The sequence below is a fragment of the Pseudorca crassidens genome, chromosome 4 (genome assembly GCF_039906515.1).
Source record: "Pseudorca crassidens isolate mPseCra1 chromosome 4, mPseCra1.hap1, whole genome shotgun sequence".
Classification (NCBI taxonomy): Eukaryota; Metazoa; Chordata; class Mammalia; order Artiodactyla; family Delphinidae; genus Pseudorca; species Pseudorca crassidens.
Window position 1 is genome coordinate 36,123,921 of NC_090299.1, and position 22,717 is coordinate 36,146,637.

Sequence of the window (22,717 nt, forward strand, 5' to 3'; positions counted from 1 at the left end):
GAGGGGACAGAGGATGGCCAGAAGGGAAGCAGGTGCCCGCCCCGGGCTGCAGGGCCAGGAGAGGGCGCTGCTACCCCCCAAGGCTGCCGAGAGCTGGGCCGTGGTAGAGACACTCAGCCACTGCAGACCTGCTCTCAATGGGGTGGAGAACAAATGCTAGAACCTTCTATCCCGCCTCCCTCCAGACTCCTCCTCGTGCCTCTCATTGGCTGAACCAAACTGGAAGCCAGATATCAAACGAGAGGTCAGCCTTGGGGTCAGCTTCCTGGGGTTGTCCTTAGGGGTCAGGCTTCTTGGGGCCCAGAAAACGGACAGAGCTCGTGGCCCGGAGGACAGCAGGGTGTATGAAAACAGAGAGGAAACTCAGCTGGCCACTGTCAATCAGAGCCTAGCTCAGGGCCCAGCACATAGCGGACACTCAAGAAAAATTCAAGTCTCCCTCAAATGATGAACAGAAGCCGCTGAGATGGAGAGCAAGAGGCTTCTTAAGGAGTCAGGAGGCCAGGCAAGTCTGAGCTGTGTCTCCTAGGGCAGCAGCTCCGAAGTACCCCCAGCCCTGCTCACTGGGGCCCCCCAGTGAATCACTGATGCACAGATGCTGGGAGCTCCTGATCGTGAAGCACGGCCGGGAATACAATGTAGGGCTTTCCCTCCCCTGGAGCTCCAGCAGGCTAATCAGTGCTGGGGAAGAGGACATGGAGGAAAATGAAGTGAGTCCCCGAGGTCTGGCCTTAGGGGGACCTGGAAGCAGCAGCCGCTCAGCCCCTGGGAAATCTGTGCGCCAGGCTGAGTCGGGAACAGCCCCTCAAGGAGCATTGATTAAGATGTCATGCTGTTGCCGGGCTGTCTAATCAGAATGCTGCTTACTAAGGGAGACCCTCCGCTCTCTGCCTGGGCTCCCCTAATGCAGTGGGAGCTGGGGCTCTGAGGACCCAGCCAGATCCTCTGCTTCACCGGAAGGGCTTTAGAATTCTCATCCCAGAGCACCTCCCTGTGCAGATCAGGTGATGGAGTCTTTTATCAAGATTTATTCTATAAATCCGAGGACACGCCATGGGGCCAGATGTGCCAGGTGCTGTTACCGACCTGGGTTCTTGGACTCTTTAATCAATAGAAATTGATAGGAGGCCAGATGAGAAATCCAGGCAAGGCTTTACTGGGGCTCGGGCTGTCGCAGGAGGGACGAAAACAAGTAACAGGTTCCCTTGCTCACTCCCTGAGCTGGTTGCTTAAATGGGGTGAGGCTGGGGGTGGACTGGTGGGTTCGGCCTGAGGGGTGGCTTAGGGGGTGGCCTAAGGGGGTGGCCCCCTGCCTCCACCTGCGTGGTGCTGTGTGCAGGGATCGTGCGCGGGACCCTGCTTTCGCTCCCGGCACCTTGGAAGTGGCAGTTGGGTTTTGGCTTTCTGGTGCCTTGTTCGCAATTGTCCACGTGTGCGGTTATTTTTAGTCCCTGATAGTTTCTTTGTATTCTGTTGCTTGAAGAGATGTTTGTTCAGGTGCAAGCACTGCAGCAAAGGGGCCCAGGCCCCAGCCTCTCTCAGTGTGAATTCCAGCCACACCTCTTACCAACTACCGGGCCTTGGACAGGTGTTCTCTAGGGGCTGTACTTCAGTTTCCCTCCCTGTAAGACAGATTTTTATGAGGCATGAGTGAATCAGGGCAGGGTGCCTGGCCTATATTCAGTGCTTAGAATGTGTTAGCCCTCCCCTTTCTTAGCTCCCAGTCCCCAGAAGTCTTCCCAGACCCTGGACCCCCTGCCCCTGGGCTTCCCAGACTCCCATTTCCCACTGCACCAGCAGCCCTGTCCCAGATGCCTTGCTCTTTGCTGTCTTGTCACTTGCCTGTCTCCCCGCCAAGCTCTGTGCTCCTCAAAGACAGAGCTGCCTTCTCATCTCTCTCCTCCAGCCCAGCACAGCCTGGGAGGGCGGAGGCTCCAGAAGGTTCTCCAGGATATGAGCTCTGCTCACGGGTCTGAGCGGAGGCTGTGTGGGGCTGCTCCGGGTCATGCTTTCTGTCTTGCTGCTCTGTCTTCCACTCCACCCCTTTGTTCAGTCACTCCTTCATTCCACAGAGGTTCACCTAGCATCTCCGAGGTGCCGGGGAGCAGAGAAGAGGAGAAAGAACTCCTGGAGGAGAGAGAGACGGCCCTGTAAACAGGCTATCCCCCTGCAGTGAGCCGTGGGGGCAGCAGGGGGGTCCGACCCCACTGGGGGTCAGGGAGGAGCTCCCCAGGGAGAGCCCGGGACAGGCTGAGAACCCAGTCTCCGAGCTGAAGGGAACTCGGAGACTGTGCCCTGTGACCGTCCAGGAGGCAGGGGAGGGACCTAAGAACCAGCGACGTGCGGTGACCAGAGTGTGGGTCTTGTGCCTTCCTGTCCAGGGCTGTGTCCCATCGGCCAAGACACAGTCTGTCAGAGATGCTGGCAGGAGAGATGTGGAGTTCAAAGAGCTGCTTGCAGAGGCCTCCGGAAGAGACAGCTGTTCTCACCCTCCCCGGGGCTGTCGGGTGCGTGGTGGGGGAGTCTCTGACCCGCTGTCTAACCGTGTCCCCTGAGAATCCACTTTCATATTTAGACCACTATAGGGTCTACATAACATCTAAATATCTAAATACCTTCACTTTCAAAAAGAACTCACGGGAAGCCTGATTTCTCCACCTCCATTTTTGTTTCTCAAGATGGCTTTGGCTATTCGAGGTCTTTTGTGTTTCCATACAAATTGTAAAATGTTTTGTTCTAGTTCTGTGAAAAATGCCGTTGGTAATTTGATAGGGATTGCATTGAATCTGTAGATTGCTTTGGGTAGTATAGTCATTTTCACAATGTTGATTCTTCCAATCCAAGAACATGGTATATCTCGCCATCTGTTTGTGTTGCCTTGCTTTCTTGCATTGGTATCTTATAGTTTTCTACGTACAGGTCTTTTGCCTCCTTAGGTAGGTTTATTCCTAGGTATTTTATTCTTTTTGTTGCAGTGGTAAATGGGATTGTTTCCTTAATTTCTGTTTCTGATCTTTCGCTGTTAGTGCATAGGAATGCAAGAGATTTCTGTGCATTAATTTTGTATCCTGCAACTTTACTAAATTCATTGATTACCTCTAGTAGTTTTCTGGTGGCATCTTTAGGATTTTCTATGTAGAGTATCATGTCATCAGCAAACAGTGATAGTTTTATTTCTTCTTTTCCAACTTGTATTCCTTTTATTTCTTTTTCTTCTCTGATTGCCATGTCTAGGACTTCCAAAACTATGTTGAATAATAGTGGTGACAGTGGGCAACCTTGTCTTCTCCCTGATCTTAAAGGAAATGCTTTCAGTTTTTCACCATTGAGAATGATGTTTGTTGTGCGTTTGTCGTATATGGCCTTTATTATGTTGAGGTATATTCCCTCAATACCTACCTTCTGGAGAGTATTTTATCATAAATGGGTGTTGAATTTTGTCGAAAGCTTTTTCTGCATCTAAAAATTGGTACAGACGATCTTATTTACAAAGCAGAAATAGAGACACAGATGTAGAGAACAAGCGTATGAATACCAAGGGGGAAGGGGGGGGTGGGATGAATTGGGAGATTGGGATTGACATATACAGACTATTGATACTATGTATAAAATAGATAACTAATGAGGACCTTCTGTATAGTAGAGGGAACTCTACTCAATGCTCTTTGGTGACCTAAATGAGAAGGAAATCCAAAAAAGAGGTGATATATGTATACATATAGCTGATTCACTTTGCTGTATGGTATAAACTAACACAATATTGTAAAGCAACTATACTCCACTAAAAATTAAAAAAAAATTCACAGCCTGAGAAATAAACTTCTGATAGTGTAATATATAGGGAAGTGAACTTGAATGAAATGTAATTTCCTGAGTCGCCAGGGATTATTGTCAGCTTCTCAATTTCCTGTCTGTTTTCCATCCACTGTGTGCTCAGTGTTGTCTCAGTCCATCCAGGTGGCTAAAATAAAATCCCACAAACTGGGGTCTTATAAACAGCATAAATTTATTTCTCACAGTTCTGGAAGTCTGAGTTCAGGGTGCCAGCATGGTTGGGACAGAAGAAGAAGGCAGGACATCTTCTTCTGGGTTGCAGACAGCTGACTCCTTGTTGTGTCCTCACATGGCAGAAGGAAGCTCTGTGGCGTCCTTTTACGAGGCCACTAATCCCATTCATGGGGACTCCACCCTCATGACCTAAGCACTTCTCAAAGGCCCCACCTCCTAGTACTGTCACATTGAGCATTAGGATTTCAACACATGAAATTTGGGGGGACACAAATGTTCAGACCATAGCAAGTGGCTTAGAGGCTGCGTGGCTTCCTCTAGGTATTTCCCACCTCTTGTTTCTGGATGGAACTTTAAAGTTTTCAAAGTATTTCCTTGTGTGTGCTCTTGTTTGAGTCTCCTGACAACCATACCAGGGATAAAGAAGAGGATAGCATTTTACAGATCAGGAAACTGAAGTTTTTATGCATCTGCTCAAGGTCACAGAGCTGGGGTGAAGGGCAGAGGGTGGCTTTACTCCTACCTCCCTGCTTCCCATGGAATGGAAAGAACACCGCATATACCTCCATATTACCCCAGATTCCACCTGCTGGTGCCTGGACATCAACCCAGAGGTGCCCCCACAGTAAAATCCCAAAATTAAGTTCAGGGATCCAAAATATGAACTGGGAAAACTTGGGAGCTTATCTTCAGAGTGAATGTAAAGAAACAAAATCATTAAGCTATTGTTTGGTTCTGTTGCCTTCATAACAGTTTTAGGGACCACTTTAGGAAGAAGCATGCCATGGGTGCTTTGTGGGACACTAGAAATAGCTGTTGCTCCTGAGAGGAAAGAGGATAAACATGTATTGAGTATCTATTCTGTGTCAGGCTAGAAACTTTCCAGATAGTGCCTGAAAACCCAGGATAATATAATATCCTTAAAGATATGCACAGTGCCTAACCAAGCCTGGCATAGTAGCTACTAAGAAACATTTTAAATAACGATTTTTTCCCTGCTTCTAAAAATTGATTATGTTTATTTCAGTAAGTTTGGAAAATACAAAAAATAAAGAAACAAAAACACATGGAATCCCACCATTAGGAGATGTTCACTTTCAACATTTTGACGTTCATCGGTTGCAGCCAGACTCTTTTCAACCTGAGATCATATCGTGTATTATATTTACTAGTATCTCCCATTCAACCTTGCACTGTCATCATATTATTTTATTGGGGCAGGAGAGCGTGTTGGTTAAGATTGTGGATTCTGGAGCTGGCCTCTCAGGCCACTTATTAGCTGTGGGTAAATTGACTTAATCCCTCTGTGCCTCCATTGCCTCAAATGAAAAGCAGTGAGCATAGCACCTGTCATATATTTGTAGGAGGAACTGAACCAAATATGTAATGTGCTTAAAACAGGGATTGGCATACAAGTCCTCACTAAATATTGGATAGTATTATTATTTTGGGTAAAATTATTTAAGCCCCACATGCTACTGAATTTATGCTGGGCATCTTTCAAGGCCTTTTCACACATGTTGCTACATTTAATTTGTGTAATGATGCCAAGAAATCGGTATTGTCTCCCATTTTGCAGATGTTGAAACTGAGACTTGGAGCAGACAAGTCACTGTCCAAGTCGTACAGCGATTGGCACAGGCGAGATTCCAACTGCTTTGGGTCCAATAGGACCCTCAAGCCCCTGGTCTGTTCTCGGACCGCCCCGTGCCTGATCTTAGCTCTGAGCAAACCAGATGGGTGCAATAGATGCTATTATTTATTTGGCTGGCATTGGTTGTTGCTGCTCCCTGGGGTGGGGTGTGTGGAAAGGGAGACCTTTTCAGTCCATATGTAACCCACGCTCCACCCCATATTATTTCAAGCCAGCAGCCACCTCTTCTGCAGTTTTCTTAAGCAGTTGGACTGGGATTCCCCCTGAGCGCCATCCCCTTACCCAGTGCCTGGCAGATGCCCCGCACTCCATAAATGTGCACACAATTGAGCTGAAATCAAGTCTTAAAAATAAACATTGGTGAACAGGAGGTTCTTGGGATTGAAACCAAAACATAAGAAGGACAAAGAAGGGAAATGGGGTCTTTAGTTTGGAGAAGACTTGGAGGACATCCATCCTCAAGGAGCTGTGGGTGGAAGAAGGTCTCATGGTGAATTGGGGAAAGCCTAGGTCTGGGGTCAGGACACCCTGGGTCCCAAGCCCTAGGTGACCTTGAATGAGTGTCCTTATTCCCCTCAGCCTCATCTGTAAGAGGGGGATGGTGCTGTCTATCTCATGATGCTGCCGTGAGGATCCCATGAGGGAATGTGCTAAGAGTGGTTGTATGTGCTAGGCACGTGTTTAGACTTTAAGAGCAGAGGTCTGGTCTACTGTGTTCTAGCAATTGGTATCCTTAATTTCTAGAAGAGTATTGGGCACCCAGCAGGTGTGGTGCATGTTATTGTGTAAATGAATACTCAGTAGACAAATATGAGTTCTTCCTTCCGTGTCATTCTATGCAGGCCCCAGAGGGAAGTTACCAGGAGGTGGGGAGGGAATGGGGGGTTGCCGGGGGGGGGGGAGATTTTCAGGATGAGAGAGAAGTGGTGTGGGCAGTGGCAAAGGATGTAGGAATTGGGGCCAGCATACCGGAGTTCCGGTTCCCACTCCACTACCTGCTTGCTCTGCGGCCTTATGCAAATTGCCTCATCTCTTGGGGCCTCAGTCTCCTTGTTAGCAATGAGAGTCCTTAACTCATAGCATTGTTGTAAGAACATAAGAGCTTTAAACTTGTAAAACACTTAGAGCCCGGCACAGAGGAAGCACCCAGTTAACATAAATCATCATCATCATCAGAACACTTTATGTAATTGGCAGAAGGAAGGCTCATTCGTTAGATATTGTTGAGTAATAAACCACTCCCGAAGCTTACGGATTAAAACCATTACTGTTTCATTTGTTCACCTATATTGGTGAGGAGTTTGGATTGGCGTGACAGGTAGTTTTTTTGCTTATCTCACCTGGGTCACTCATGTGGCCATGCTCATCCGACAGTTTGATTGGGGTTGGGTAGTCTAAGATGGCCTCAAACCTGGTGGTTGGCTCCAGCCAGCAGTCAGCTGTTCTGTTCAGGTTGGATGCTCATCTCTGCTCCAGGAGGCTTCTCATCCTCCAGGAGGCTAGCTCAAGCTTCTGCAGCTGGTGGTCCCAAGGCAGCGTTCCAAAAGAGAGAGAGCACGTGCTTTAAGAGCTTCAGAGCCCCAGGCTCAGAAAACCCACAACGGTCACTTCTGCCCCTCTCTATTGCTCCAACCATGTGACAAGGCGGGGGAATCACATTACAAATGCATATGCACACAGAGGAGGGAGGGATTCTTTTGACCAGCTTTGCAAACAGTCCTCCACAGAAGCAGCTAACATTTTTGAGGCCAGGTGCATTGGCTTCCATAGCCATTATCCACACAGGAAAATTAGCTTCAAGGACTTCACTATACTAGGAACATTCCAGCCACGTCTGCAGACCCCTTAAAATGACTGAGATGTTGGGGATCCAGGCTGCAGGCTAGGAGCTGGGAGGAGGGCACTAGGGCTTTTTCTGTCACTGAGAAATGCAGGATCTGAATAAAATGCAGACTAGCCAACTGAGTTACAGATGAGAGGTAAGATTTCTTTTGAGGGGTCAGATGGCAAAGTCACGTTGATTTTGTTGATGAGAAACATGTTAATATCAGCAGAGGTGTGTAGTTCTCCCTAGGCACTAAGGAAGAGAGAGGTGCATGGCTTTTGAGGGGCCTGAATTGACAGGGGGAATAGAATGACCTAGCCACAATCTGTCTTGTGGGAGCTCTTGGTCAGGTCACTTTCCGATGTCCTGGACACATAGTTCAGGGTACTTTGGACACAGCACTTCTTCCACAAGCTCATTGCTCCTGCCTCTGGACTTCTGAAGCCAGCAAGTTCGGGGTTAAAAAATGAGCTGCAGTCCTGGAAAAGATGGAGTCGTTAGCAGACAACCACTCCTGCCAAGAACAATGAGAAAGTCTGTTTTATATAAAATATAAAAGTTATCCGTTTAAATCCTCAGGGAGCTGCTGAAACAGTGAGAACTAGAGGCAGCCAGGTTCTGGAGAGGGGAGAACCGTGGAGGGCCAGCTGCTGCTTTTTCTCTGGGGTCTTTTGCTACCTGGGGGCAAGGCCATGAGCCCAGGCCTGGTACAGTGGATGCTGGTGCTAGGTACAGAGAGATGCCCACTCATGGGGCCAGATAGACAGAATTAGAGACGGGGGTAGGGGAATCAAATACCCGGTTCATTTTCTCCTCCAGACATTTGCCAGATTCTAAAGCTGTGCAGGGTGGGGAGTAGATAAACCAAGAAGAAAGCCTTTGAACAATAGAGCAGAGTTTTCCATAGTCTAGATCCTCAGAAGAAAAGGATCCCCATTCAGGCTTTGCCAGGGAAGGGACCCATTGAGCATGCTGCTGGGCTGCTGTAGGGATTTGAGCTTGTGGCTCCCTTGCAGCCATAGGGGAGCTTCCAGCAGGGGGATGACTTTGTGTGTTTAGGAAGACCATTCTGGACCCAGTGTGGAGAAAAGATCGGAGGGGCGAGAACCGTGGAGACAGGACGGTGTGAGGATGCTGCCTGGCTGTGGACGATGACTGAGGGGCTGCGTGATGACTGGTTTGGTCTATTTCTTTCATGAATCAATGAAGCAGATAAACATGAATGGGCCGTCTGTCTCAACAGCCAACTTGGGAAGGTTAAGGTGAAGGCAAGCCGAAAGAGGCGTCATTTGTTTGAAATGATAAGAAAGAGAAGAAAACTGACATTATATTGTGAAAGGGATTTGACAGGTTTTTACAGTGAGAAAGAAGAATTTGTCTTGATCCGTGTGATATTTAGCAGTAGTGAAACTGGGGATAATCTAAATTAAGCTTAAAAAATAAAGCAGTTATCTGAGACTTGGGGATAAATCGGTTCAACTATCTCATCTGAGGAAACTGAAGCCCAGGGAGAAAAATGGCTTGCTTAGGGGACCCAGTAAATGGATTACAAAACCCCCCTAATATCTTTTTTACTTGTGGGGACTTGCTCTATTTCCAAGATTATGATTACTTCTTGCAAATGTTCCACGTGTGTTTGAAAATGAAATGTATTGAGTTATTATTACTTTCAGACTCCTATATATATCATTGTATCAAGCTTGTTAACTGTGTTCTTCAAATGTGATTTGTCCTGACTGGTGCTTTTGTATGCTTGATCTGTCAAGGTCTGAGGAAGGTGTGTTTAAACATCCAACTATTGTGTAGATTTAGCGATTTCTCTTTCTAATTTTCTTAAGTTTTGCTTTGCGTATTTTGAGGCTATATTATTCAATGCATTTAAGTCTAATATTTTTCTAGCATGCTATCAATCTTTGTTTTACAGTTAGGTAGTGACCCTCCTTATCCTTATAACATTTTGTGTTTTCAGGTCTATTTTGTTTAAAGTTAAATAGCTATATTGAGTTTCTTTTGGTGGTTAGTATTTGCTTGGTACAACTTTTCCTATTCTTTTAAAAGTCAATCTTTCTCTGTCCATATATTTTAGGTGTGTCTCTGGTAACAGCATGTAGCTTTATTTTAGAAATCCAATGGATGTTCCCTGATCTCTAATGGAGAGTTTAGTCCATTTATAATTATTATAATAACTGATATATACATTTGATTTCCATCATCTTGTTTTGTGCCTATTATTTACCCTGTCTTTGCTATGATTCTTATTTTTCTCCTTTCTTGCTTTCTGTAAAACTGATTGTTTTCTTTATTTCACATTTTACCCCAGGTATACATTATATTTCTACTCTTTTAGTGACTACTCTTTAATGTTTCAATGTGCGTCCTTGGATTAATATCTCTATCTTCCACCTGTACACAGGATCTTAGAAGACTTTAATTATGATATATCTTTTTGCATCTTTCATATTGTCCAATAATATATTTCCACTCTGTTTTTATACATCTCAAATTAGTCATTATTAGTTTATATAGTCATTACTTGTTTAGATTACCAATTTCTTTGCCTACCATTCCCTCTTGTATTTTATGTTTTCCTTTCGGGTTCAGTTTAGTTCTCCCAGGAGCCTGTGGATTGCTAGCATTTTATCAGCAAGGCACCTTAGCAGTTAGCCTTCTCAGTTTTTGCCTGAAAATGTCTTTGTTTTGCTTTCACTATTGAGTGATCATTTAGCTGGATATAGAATTCTAGATCCTCAGTTATTTCTTCTTGGTAATATGACGATGTTATTCCATTGTCTTCTGGCTTCTGTCAAAACACCTGCTATTGGTGTAATTGCTGTATGTTTTTAGGTAATCTGTCACTTTCTCTCTGGTTGCTTTTAGGATCTTCTCTTTCTCTTGGGATTATAAAGTTCTGCTGTAAGACATATTTATTTTTATCTATCCCACTTGGAACATAACTCTTGAATCTGAGAATTTATATTTTTCAGTATTTCTGTAAAATTCTGTCATTATATATTTGACTATTACCCTCCTTCCTTTTTCCTTTCTTTCCTTCTGGAACTCATATTAGTATTGTTGGACTACCTTATTTTTCCTCAGCTCATAACCTCTCTTTCATGTTTTCTAAGTCTATCTCTCTAAGTAACGTTCTAGTTAATTTCCTCAGATGAATCTTCAAGGTTGCTGTATTTTTCTGCAGCAGGAAGTCTCTGTATTCAGACTACTGGGGTTCAAACTTAGATCCTGTGATCTTTCTGTACGTCAGTGTTATCATCTTTAAAGTGGAAGTTACAATAACACCTAACTACCTAAAGTTATTTTGAGGTTAAACGAGTCAATATATTAACAAAAACTCTTAGAGCAGTACCTGACCCATAATAAGTGCTAGATAAAAGTTAGATGTTATTTTTAGGATCTACTTTATGGTCTCTATCCAATAGTTCTACTATTTGATGTTCTTGGGGAACTTAACTCTGCTGATTATGTCTTAGGTCTCCATTCATGAAAAACTTGCTTCCTTGGGTGTTCTGTAATCTTGGTCTGTGGGGCTTTACTGGTGTGAGTCCTGGGTGTCTCAGCTTCAGCTATAACAGTATTATAGGCTCAACGATATCAGGGGCATTACTGGCCCAGGAATTTCTGGAATATCACTGGCCTGTGGGTGTTAGGAATATTAGGAGAATAATAACCAGAGTTTCACTGGCTCAGAAAACCGTTTCCTGTTTATTTACTCACTGGAGATTTATGGGCCATTTGGACGGTATGAGTTCAACCCCACATTCCCATGAGATACAGGCCTGTGGTCACATGTTCTCAAGGGAGATATTTTTTCCTCACCTAGAGCTCTGGCTGAGAAAGACAAGCATTCCTGTGATCTTTTGTGCTAAAGGTAGAATTTCTCCATCTGATCTATTCTTTTGCTGAGGGACCATTCCTTCAAGGGTCCTAGCTTATGTGGTGGTCTCAGTTCCAGGGTCATGACTGTCTCTGCATAAGTGTTAAATCCCATTCCCCTAATTTACAGAGAACAGCACAGCCTTCCCAGGGCAGCATCTATCAGGTAGACTTCCGGGCTTGTGAGTTCAACCCTTCATGCAGAAGATGCCTTAAGTGCTTTATCCAGCAGGAAATTATCCCATCTGCCATACTGGGGGAGACCAAAGTCTTCCTTGGTCTTCTTCACAACTTCACAACCTCACACCTTGCATGGAGCCCAGATCAAGCTTGGACTCAAGAAATATTTGCCGAATGGACAGACTGGATGACTGGCCACCTAAGAGCCCAGGCCTTGGCCACCACTTGGAACCACGTCTCCATCCGCTCAGGAATCTGGTCCTAAGCACAGGAGACCATGCCTGGAAGGAGGACAGCAGGAACTTAATTGGAGGGTATGATATTCTTCCTGAGGTCAGTTAACAAACGTTTCTTGTTCAGCCTGATGCTCTCCATGCCCCGAGCACAGCAGTAACTAAGGTAGCCATTGCCTTACAGGACAGTGAATGCGTGTCCCGCTGGGCACTCGGAGGTCAGAGTGCACGTGATCACCTGGGGGTCTTGTCAACAAGCAGTCAAGCCCATAGGTATGGGTCTGATTCTGCATTTCCAGCAAGTTCCAGTGATCACAAATTGATCCTGTGGAAACATGAGAGCAAAACTCCAGTCAATGCTGGCGATGCGGAGAAGACGTGAGCTCAGGCCTCAGGGTTAAACAAACGGGTCGAATCCGAATCCCGTGTGGCTCTTTCCCCCCATTCCAGATTGTTTCTCACCTCCGTGAGCCTTGGTTCCCTCTTCTGCAAAACGCTTTCCTTATAGAGCTGCTGGGTGGAAAAAAATAACAACCTTTAATAACAGCAGTCATGAGTCTAGAGCTTCTCTGTGCCAAGCACTGCTTTCAGCATTCATGTGTATTAACTCAGGCATCACAGCAATCGTATACGCACACAATTACTAACCCTGTGTTACAGCTGGGAAAATGAGGCACAGCACTGTCACCCAGGGGCACAGAGCTGGTCATCCAGCCAGAAAGTGGGGAGCTAGATCTGAACCTAGGTGGTCTAGGTCCAAATGCAGGCTATTAAGCCGACACTGTGCTGCCTCCCAGGCTATGAGAAGATGCTTGGCATGGTCTTTGGTCCATAAACATGGTTATACAACAGTGGCCATTAGCATTATTATTATAAATGTATTATTGTTATTACTACCACTATTATTGTTATTGTTATTATTTACAAGTAAATCCTGTTCCCAGGCCCTAGGATCTCATGGCCCGGGACCCCCAGATCCACATATGGAAGGAATGCTTGCTTCTCCCAGCCTGGCTGCAGAAGTGACATATGAGATGAGGATGAGTTTAGAATTTGGGAGGTTGGGTGTCTGAGATGTGGCAGGTGATTTGAAGCTAAGGCATGGGCAAGGCATGTGCCAGTGATCAGTGTGGCTGGGATGAGCATTCACAGAGCAGCAGCAGGACACAGAGCAAAGGCTGATTGGACCAGATCTCAGAGGACGCTGGAGGCCAGACAAGGAAGAGAGGAATTCTCCTGTAGGACATGAAGAGCTGAGAAAGTTCTTGTGTAGGGGAGCGGCAAATGATTTTTTTTTTTTTTAAGTTCAATTCTGTGTTGAGTTTTCCCATAAAAGGAAACTTGCTGAAAATTTTGAATTGATGATATTTGGACAGAAAGATAATAAAGACAGTGGTGGAGTGGAAAGGATCAATACGTTTGAATGATGCCTGATTTTTAAGAATAGCAGCTGACACTTCCTGTGCGCTCACTAGGTGCCAGGCACTCATTACTATTTAGTCTTTTAAGCTTCACAGCCACCCTGTGGAGTCCTGCGCTTTATTTAATTAAAAAAAATTGGGGGGGCTTCCCTGGTGGTGCAGTGGTTGAGAGTCCGCCTGCCGATGCAGGGGACGCGGGTCCGTGCCCCGGTCCGGGAGGATCTCACATGCCGCGGAGCGGCTGTGCCCGTGAGCCATGGCCGCTGAGCCTGCGCGTCCGGAGCCTGTCCTCCACAACGGGAGAGGCCACAACAGTGAGAGGCCCGCATACCGCAAAAAAAAAAAAAAAAATTTAATTGAAGTATAGTTGATTTACAATGTTGTGTTAATTACTGCTATACAGCAAAGTGATTCAGTTGAACATATATATACATTTTTTAAAATATTCTTTTCCACTATGGTTTATCATAGGATATTTAATATAGTTCTCTGTGCTATGCAGTAGGCCTTGTTGTTTATCCATTCCATATATAAAAGTTTACATGTGCTAACCCAAACCTCCCACTCCATCCCTCTCTTAACCGCCTCCCCCTTAGCAACCACCAGTCTGTTCTCTACGTCCCTGAGTCTGTTTCTGTTTCATACATAGGTTCTTTTGTGTCATATTTTAGATTCCACATATAAGTGATATCATATGGTATTTGTCTTTCTGACTCACTTCACTTAGTATGATAATCTTTAGATCCATCCATGTTGCTGCAAGTGGCATTATGTCATGCTTTTCTTATGGTTGAGTAGTATTCCATTGTATACATGTACCACATCTTCTTTATCCATTCCGCTGTTGATGGACATTTAGGTTGTTTCCATGTCTTGGCTGTTGCAAAGAGTGCTGCTATGAACATAGGGGGTGCATGTATCTTTTGAATTATAGTTTTGTCTGGATATATGCCCAGGAGTGGGATTGCTGGATCATATGGTAATTCTGTTTTTAGTTTTCTGAGGAACTTCCATACTGTTCTCCATAGTGGCTGCACCAACTTACATTCCCATCAACAGTGTAGGAGGGTGCCCTTTTCTCCACACCCTCTCCAGCATTTGTCATGTGTAGACTTTTGTTTGATTATCCCTTCTTACAGATGAGGAAACTGAGGCATGGAGCGGTTAAGTGGTGGCTCAGGTGGTGAGAGGCTGGTCCTGGAGTCCGCTTTCAACCCGTATACCACCTGACCTCTCTAGTTTTTTTGTTTTTGGTTTTGTTTTTTTGCGGTACGCGGGCCTTTCACTGTTGTGGCCTCTCCCGCTGCAGAGCACAGGCTCCGGACGCGCAGGCTCAGCGACCATGGCTCACAGGCCCAGCCGCTCCGCAGCACGTAGGATCTTCCCGGACCGGGGCACGAACCCGTGTCCCCTGCATCCACAGGCAGACTCCCAACCACTGCGCCACCAGGGAAGCCCCCTCTCCAGTTTTAAAAGAAAGAGGGGGAAGCAGGCCTGTTTCCTGTCCTCCTCTGCTCCCCCTTTGTCTCCCCTCTCCTTCTCCTCTGCCCTCCTCCTCCCACCCCTCCCCACTGCAGCCACATCGCCAGGATCCAGCGCTTTGGCTTTTCTCTGTCCTGAAGGGGGCTGACCTCCATGCCTCCCAGGGCTGCCTGAGCACTAGCCTCAAGAATGGGTCCTCCGTGTGGGCCCAGGCCAGAGAGGACCTTGCTGCTGCCCCGGCCTGTTTCCCACAAGCGACTAAGCACTGCAGGGAGAAGCCACCATAGGACAGGACAAAAACAGCCCGTGCCTCAGACAGCCCTCTACCCCCTACTTTCCTGCAGCAGACATTTAGCAAGTCTGGGCTGGCCGAGTGCTGGTGTCGGGGACACGGCGTTGAGCGAGACAGCGCCAGCCCTCGGGGACTCTGGTCACATGAGCAAGTAATTGGAGTGTAGCCTGATGTGATGGATGCTCGACGGGAGAGCAGAGGTCAGGGAGGTTCCCGCCCGCAACAGATGGAGGATATGGGGGTGGGAATGGGAGGAGGCAGGCAGGAACTGCCATTCAAAGAGGCTGGAGAAGTAGAAAAAGCCCCAGTCACAAAGTTCTGGGAATGGTAGCCTCGGGAATTTGGATCTCCTCCCAGAATCAGTAGGGAGCCATCCGGAGTTTTTCAGTGGGGCAGTCACAGCATATATTTGTATTCTGCGAAGTGAATTTTAAAGAACTCTTTTAAAAAGCGTTTTCATGTGCCTCACTGCATCGGATCCTTCCTCCGCCCTCTGTGAGAGAGGAGGGCAGGTCCGACAATCTCCATTTTACAGATGGGAAAACTGAGCAGCAGAAGGACTAATGGTCTCAAGAACGTGCTGGGTTGCTTACAGTCCATGCAGCAAACCCGAGCTCTTCTCACCCCAGTGTTCCTCCAGATCCCTGGTTTGTGGGGTAGCTCTTCTAAAAGGAAACTTATCTAGAAAAGCTGTAGGGCAGAGATGGTAGCATTTAACAGTAATGATAATGATGTGTGTGCCATTTATTGAGTGCCCAGGAGGAGCTGGGCTGCATGTCATCATTAATGCATCATCTATACCAATCTATGAACTAGTGATATTCTCATCTTGCAGCAAAGGAAACTGAGGTTCCAAAGAGTTACTCTCTATCTGGTGGCAGATCTGGGAGTTAAACGCCGCTCTTGGATGGCTGGATTCTCTAAAGGAGCCCAGCTTCACTGCTTCACTCCATAAATGGACCAAGGACGGAAGGTGCTAGAGTGAAAATGATACCCTCTCTGCTCTACGGGGCGTTCAGTCAAGTCCTGTGGGCATGGTCCACGTGCCTGTGTAGACAGGTGGCCACTGGGCTAATTCCTGTTACTAAGTTACACCTGCCGTCCTGACCGGGAGGATGGGCCGAAATCCAAATATTGTGCAGAAATGAGGCCCCATAAAGCGGCAGGTGTTAGAAAGAGCTGAGTGTTTGGGAGTCATGTGGCAACTCTCTCTAAATTCACTGAGTGAACATACAGTCACATGGCTTCTGATCTAGCTTTCTGTATGGCTTTGCACAATTGGACTTCCCAGCCTCAGTCTCCTTTCCTCTAGGCGCTCTATAAATTTTCTTGAATAAATGAATAGAGGGAGGAAATGACATCGAAGACAAGTACAACACAGGGTGGTGAATTCTGTGTTAAAGCCCAAAGGAAGAGACCTGGTCCGGCCAGGGGATGAGTGGGTGGATGGGGGGAGCAGGCATGCCTAATCGGAGACGACTTCCTGGAGGAGGTGGATACGAGGAATCCTCCTGCTGAGAAAGTGGAGCAGGGTCATCTTAGGAGCAGGGGAGGCCTTCTGTGTTAGGATGGAGAGAATAAGGGCAAAGCCAGAGCATGGTGTTTGGAGAGTGGACTCAGGGTCAAAATGGGCAGGTTTTTAGTTCTGCTTGGCCTCTTAAGAGCTGCAGGGTAAATAGCTCTTTGTTCCTAAGTCTTTTTTCTCCTCCATGAAGTGAGAATCCTGGTCAATTATTCTATCTCTCCATTGGGAGATTAACAGTGGAAAATCTTCACCAACGTGAGGGTGTGTTCCTCTACGCAGGAGACCAAATATGCCTCCTCCTGGAAACCCTCTTAGAGCCGCTTCTGTTTTTCTCCTTCCTTTGCCCTGGCTACAAATCCCCGAGGTCATGGGAACACACCAGCCAAGTGCCTGGATGGTGAGGCCCTGGGGGTTCATTGTGGGGTGTTACCAGCTCAGTCCCAGACTCTGGGAATGTCTTTTCAGCTGGGCCTGACAGAGACGGATTCCAGTGACCTGTGAAATCCCGGGCACCGCGCTTTCATCCTAGTCTCCTTGGAACAGACCCAGGAGAACAGATCTCACTTCATTGCGAGATTGCCAGTCGGGCTGAACTGTTTGCTCACTAAGCATGAGGCATTGATGCCATCCTGCCCGGGGCAGTCCCCCATCCCCCTTTCCTTCCTTTGTCCCCTCCCCACCTCTCTCCTTCCACCTATGCGTTTCAACATTTTTTGGATCATCTCCCAGGCCTGGACCCAGCACCATAAATGGCAGGTTTGAATCTAAACGTGGTCCCTGCCCTCAGGGGACTCACGTGCTCCCAGGGGAGACGGAAACTGGAGCTGATTGCACCCCTATTGGAAGGGTGACCCAGGCTCTGGAGGAGCGATCTGACCTCCTCAGGTGGTCTGGGCTTGGGGGGCTCCGTGCACCCCATTACAAAGCTGCCACACCTGTCCACACAGTGTGACACTGGGGACGGGCCACTCAGATACGTATGCGCTGATTAAAATGATTAAAATTGTCTATTATTTCACAGTTTATGAAACCTCAATGTTTTGCCTCTCGGGTAGCCCTAGGAGGTGGTCAACTGAAAAAAAAAGTGCTCAGAGGAATTTGAAGATGGTTTGAGCTAACACTTGAAGCCAGAGTCAGTCTGAGGTGATAGAAAGGAGAGCTTGGGATGGGACCGGGGTGGCAAGGGTTGGTCCCGTAGAGCTTTTGAGACCCTTGGCACGTAGTAAACACCCAATAATGTTGGCTCTTATCACTAGTTGATATTTTCAAAGAAATGGAAGGCGCACAGAGACCATCCAATCTAAGGTCCTCACTGAAGGGGGATGAATCTGGGGCCAGGGAGAGGCAGCGCCTTGACCAAGGACCCAAAGCAAGTCAGTGCTAGAGTGTCACAGCATTCAGAGCCCAGGTTCCCAGATTTTCAGTCCTGCACCCATCCCCCAATACAGACAGCCTCTGCCAGGACCTAACGATATCCATACAACACCTGGTTGTCATCATGCCTGGAGGTGTCATCTGAGTCTATGAACACAGGAGCAGATGTTAAAGGTCATACACATTCATGAGGCTATAAACCTCTCCTGTGAAAACCACAGTAAACAGCGCTCAGTAAACTTCAGTGGCTGTGGGATGTCTGATATTTGAAGCTGCTTGTTGTCACAACAGCCCTTAATGATCTAGTGTCTTCAACACTTCATCACACTTTATTAGATGATAGCAGAATTAGGTAGCTGGATCAGGCACTTGAACTTTTAACTCTCTCCCAATTTTACAGTGATGTCTCCTGATGGAGGCTCTGGCTTTGGCTCAAACAGAGCTCCGGGCAGCTTCTGGCTTTTTGCTGCCACTGTATTTATTCAAGACGTGCTTAAGGGACAGAGGATTCATTTCCCCGAGTTTCTCCCTTTTATTTGTTCTGTTTATAAGAAGTAACTTGTAAATTTCCCATCTCCTTTCCTTCCATCCTTTGGCTTTCAATGCAAGTCACTGTTATTAAAATACAATTCCCGTCAGAGTCAGTTCTCTTGGACTTCTCGAAAGTATGTATTTCATATTGACATTCATGTCAAGAAAATGCAATGTTATTCCTAAAGGAGAATGCACTTGCTTTGGCAAAACAAAATGTAAATTCTAGCTACCTTGGTGTTGGGTTTGGGATAAAGGAATATTTACCCAACTTCCAATCTTTAATATAAGGCAGATATTGGCTTGAAAAAAAATGTCTGCTGGCAGATGAGCCAGCAGCCTGAAAATTATTCACACCCTTTGACTGGGTAAACCCCTTTTAGGGGATTCTCTACTTGGTTGATCATTGACACACAGATATAATATGCACAATTTATCACAGAATGATTTATAACAGCCGGTCTATAGAAACAACCTCAACGTCCAACGGCAGGAAATGGTTAAGTAAATGGCAGTGTATCCCATCAATGAAATATTGGCCATTTAGCCTTCCTGCGACACATAGCGATACTTATTAAGTGCCTACTGTGTACCAAGGACAGGGTTAGGAGGTGGGTATACAAAGATAAAACGGCAGATTTACAGCTGTTTACAACAGCTGCTACAAACATTATGCTTTGAGGAAATCTTATAATGCTAAGTCAGAATGCTTGTGAAATTTTATAATCTTGATTCTGTTGAAAACACACACAAATGTATTTTCTGGGAAGCTGACTAATTTTTTGTGTTTATTTCCCCAAATACCTTTGTTTTTTATCTATTTTCCCAAAAAGCACTAAGATGCACATAAAAATTATAGAGTAGGGAAAAAGAAATTTTTAAAAAGCATTTTGACATATTAATTTGGAGGTGTCACTCTTAGGAATTGTATGTCAGAAGTCACTGCCCCTTTGGAAATGACAGGAGGTGTCCTCCATGGTAAGAACAGCTCATAGCCCCTGGGAGATGTTTTATCACTGGGAGGTGCGGGGTGTTTTTGCCTCCAGTTAATGCTATGCCCACCCTTCTTCCTCCAGAAGCTCATGGAGAATCTCACCTTCTCCATTTTTGTCCTGTCCCCGTGGACCTGCCGGCTGCTTCCCTACAGCTCCCAGTGAGAACAAACAAAGGTACTTTATCATAGGCTCCCTGCACTCCCTGGTGACTGAGAACTGCTGCTGTCTCAGGTAGCTGTCCGCGCGTGTGTGTGTGTGTGTGCGCGCACGCGTGTGTGTGTGTGTGTGTGTGTGTGTCTATGAAAGGGAGAGAGAGCCAGCCCACCTGCCAAAGAGCTTTGTTTATTGTTTACTGCTTTTGTCTTTGACCTTGTAAGATTAAGTACTCTGCAGTTCTTATTCCTTCACTCAATGAATATGAAATGAATTAAGACACATTGTTCAGGGAAATTTTGTGAAAGATTTTTATTTCTACTTTTGACTTAATAAGCTCTATCTCAATGAAATTATCAGGTGTATTATGAACATTTAATGTTCATAATAGAAGACTATAAACCTTATGTTCCTTAATATTGCAAGTTCTGTGTATTAATTTCGTTCCATATTTGCAGACCTCTTCACCTAGCTGGAACTGGGTCACAGAGATAACAGTCAGGTCTCTGGTCCTGGCAGAGCTCAGGGTCCATTCAGGGACACACGGCTGAAATCAAACAATAGTGACGCTGTGTGATCAGTGCTGAGAGCCAGAGGTGGTGCCTGACCCTGGATCGGCAGTATAGTTGAGGAAGGCTTCCTGGAGGAGGCCACGTCTAAGCTGAAACACGAAGATCGGAAAAGTTACCAGGCAGAGGGCAGGAGTAGAAAGCAGGAAGGTTCTAGGCAAAGGAAACAAAATGGACAAGGGCCAGAAGCTAGAACAACGGCGAGGCGTTGAGTGTGGCTGCAGGGGGGCGTGGTCAGTGATGGGCTGGAGAAGGCGACAGGGTCTGGAGGGACTCCCGGCCCTTGAGGCACGGGAGGCCCAATGGTGACCCTAGACACGTGCAGCCAACTCATCTGTTGCCACGAGACCTGCTTTTGAGGCCCTGTTACCAAGTCACCTCTGAATGACCTGTCCTTTGGCTCCGAGGCACAGCTGGCTGCAAGAGAGGCTGCACACCAGTCCTCTCCCCACCCCTGACCCTCCTGGGTGGCTTCACAGCGTTCATGGCCATTGACCATGTGCATCGGCTCCTGGGCTGCCTTCCCCTCCACAGCTGAGATCTGAGAGGCGGCACCTCCATGCATTTCACCTCAAATGTGGGCACACGGAAAGCGCCCGTAAAATACTTACTGAATGAATGAGTGGGTAAATGAGTGAACCTGAATGGGCGATGGAAGCACTGTGGTTCTTCTTAAGGCCCGTGAGCAGGCATCCTGGCAGGGTGGGAAACAGGGAATGAATGGTCATGGGGTGTGGGTGTGTGACATTTTCTACTTATAAATTAGTTTATTTCTTTTTTTAAATTTATTTATTTTCTTTATTTTTTTGGCTGTGTCGGGTCTTAGTGGAGGCCTGAGGGATCTTTCGTTGTGGCGTGGGCTCTTTGTTGTGGCTTGCCGGCTTCTCTCTAGTTGTGACATGCAGGTTTTCTCTCTCTAGTTGTGGTGCGCGGGCTCCAGGGCCCGTGGGCTCTGTAGTTAGTGGCACGCAGGCTCTCTCACTGAGGTGCGTGAGCTTAGTAGTTGTGGCTTGCGGGCTTAGTTGCCCTGAGGCATGTGGGATCTCAGTTCCCCACCCAGGGATCGAACCCGCATCCCCTGCATTGGAAGTTGGATTCTTTACCGCTGGACCACCAGGGAAGTCCCTAAACTGGTTTATTTCAATCAACTTATTTAGCTCTTCCTCTGGATCAGACATGTGGTCTCCAGGTCAAAGGGTACAGGTGCTCTGCTGGGTCATCCTTTTTTTTTTTTTAATGGAGGTAAATAATGTAAAATTCATCTTTCTAATCATTTTAATGTTTACAATTCAGTGGCTTTTAGTGCATTCCCAATATTGAACAGCCAACAACGCTCTCTGATTTCAGAACATTTTCAACATCCAGGAAACAAACTCCATACCCAGTAAGCAGACAATCCCCATTCCCTCCCCTCCCAGCTCCCGGTAACCATCCATCTTACTGTCTCTGTGGATTCGCCTCTTCCGGACAATTCACGTAAATGGAATCATAGCGTATTTGGCCTTTCGTGTCCGGCTTCTTTCACTCAGCACGTGGTTTCAAGGTTCATCCACGTTGTAGCATCAGCACTTCCTTCCTCTTTATGGCTGGATAATAATCCACTGTGTGGCTATGCCACCCTTTGCTTATCCAGTCATCAGTTGATGGGCATTTGGGAGGTTCCCATTTTTTGACTCTTATGAATATTTAAGTTACCAAATTAATACAGGTTCCTTATAAAAGTGTAAACCTGACAGAAATACATACATACGGTAAAGGGAAAGTTTCCTTGAGGCCCACGTCACCACCACCACACCATCACCTTACCATCTTCCCTGTCTCCTCTTCAAGTTCTTCTCTGTATTGCTGAGAACTTTCCCTGGGCTGCCACTCTTCCCAGCTCCCTCAGGCCCCAGCTTCCTTTGCCTCACTAGCTCCAGCTCACTTTCAACTCTTATTAGGTATTGCCACCTCTGGAAGTCATCCCTGGTTCCCGAGGACGAGTCCGGAGTTGGCCTCAGTTTCCCCAGCGCCGTCCTCATCCTAAACCCAGGTGGAGTGTCTGTCTCTCTCCAGCCTCCCCGACAAGACCACGGCTTTCCAGGGCCGAGACCACACCTCCTTGTCTCTGAGAGTGCAGAGCCCATGCTCAGAAAGTGCTTTGCTGGAGCTAAATGTTTGAGGGATATGCAGGTCGGAGGCAGGTTGCCATAGAAACCCAATTTGGGGATGCCTAGGAGAGGGACCCGTCTCTGATGCAGCCACCCTTCTGTCAATGTTTCCAGTGACAGACTGGTTGCCTACGGGGGTCACTCGGCCCTTCCAGAACCTCCGTGGTTACAGCCCACCCCACGGGGTGACCATTGGCCTGCCTGGCCCTGTGGCTTTGGGTCAAGTTTGTTTATATTCTAGCTCTCAGGCTGCAGAAGAAATGGTGACCACTTCCTACACAATCCCCTGTGCTCCCCAGACCCTCTCTGCCTGGAATAGTTCTCCACAAAGAATATGGGACCCTGAGTCTTGGAGGTCACCAACACCCCTCCCCAATATACTTCATTTTCTTGCAGTTCCAAAGGAAGGGGGCTCCCTCTCTGCCACTTCTGCC

At 46.8% G+C, this 22,717-nt stretch overlaps 1 protein-coding gene across 2 annotated transcripts in view; it reads left to right on the plus strand.

The window, feature by feature from the left end:
* The window catches only part of C4H4orf50 (chromosome 4 C4orf50 homolog), a 116,286-nt gene that overhangs the window by 64,662 nt on the left and 28,907 nt on the right, over nucleotides 1-22,717 (plus strand). Inside the window, exon 13 of one of the 2 annotated variants that reach the window (XM_067735478.1) lies at nucleotides 19,493-19,585. The exons of the other annotated variant lie outside the window; for it this stretch is intronic. The gene's annotated coding sequence lies outside the window, so the exon portion shown is untranslated. The remainder of the gene's footprint in view (nucleotides 1-19,492; nucleotides 19,586-22,717) is intronic. 2 annotated transcript variants of the gene reach the window in all.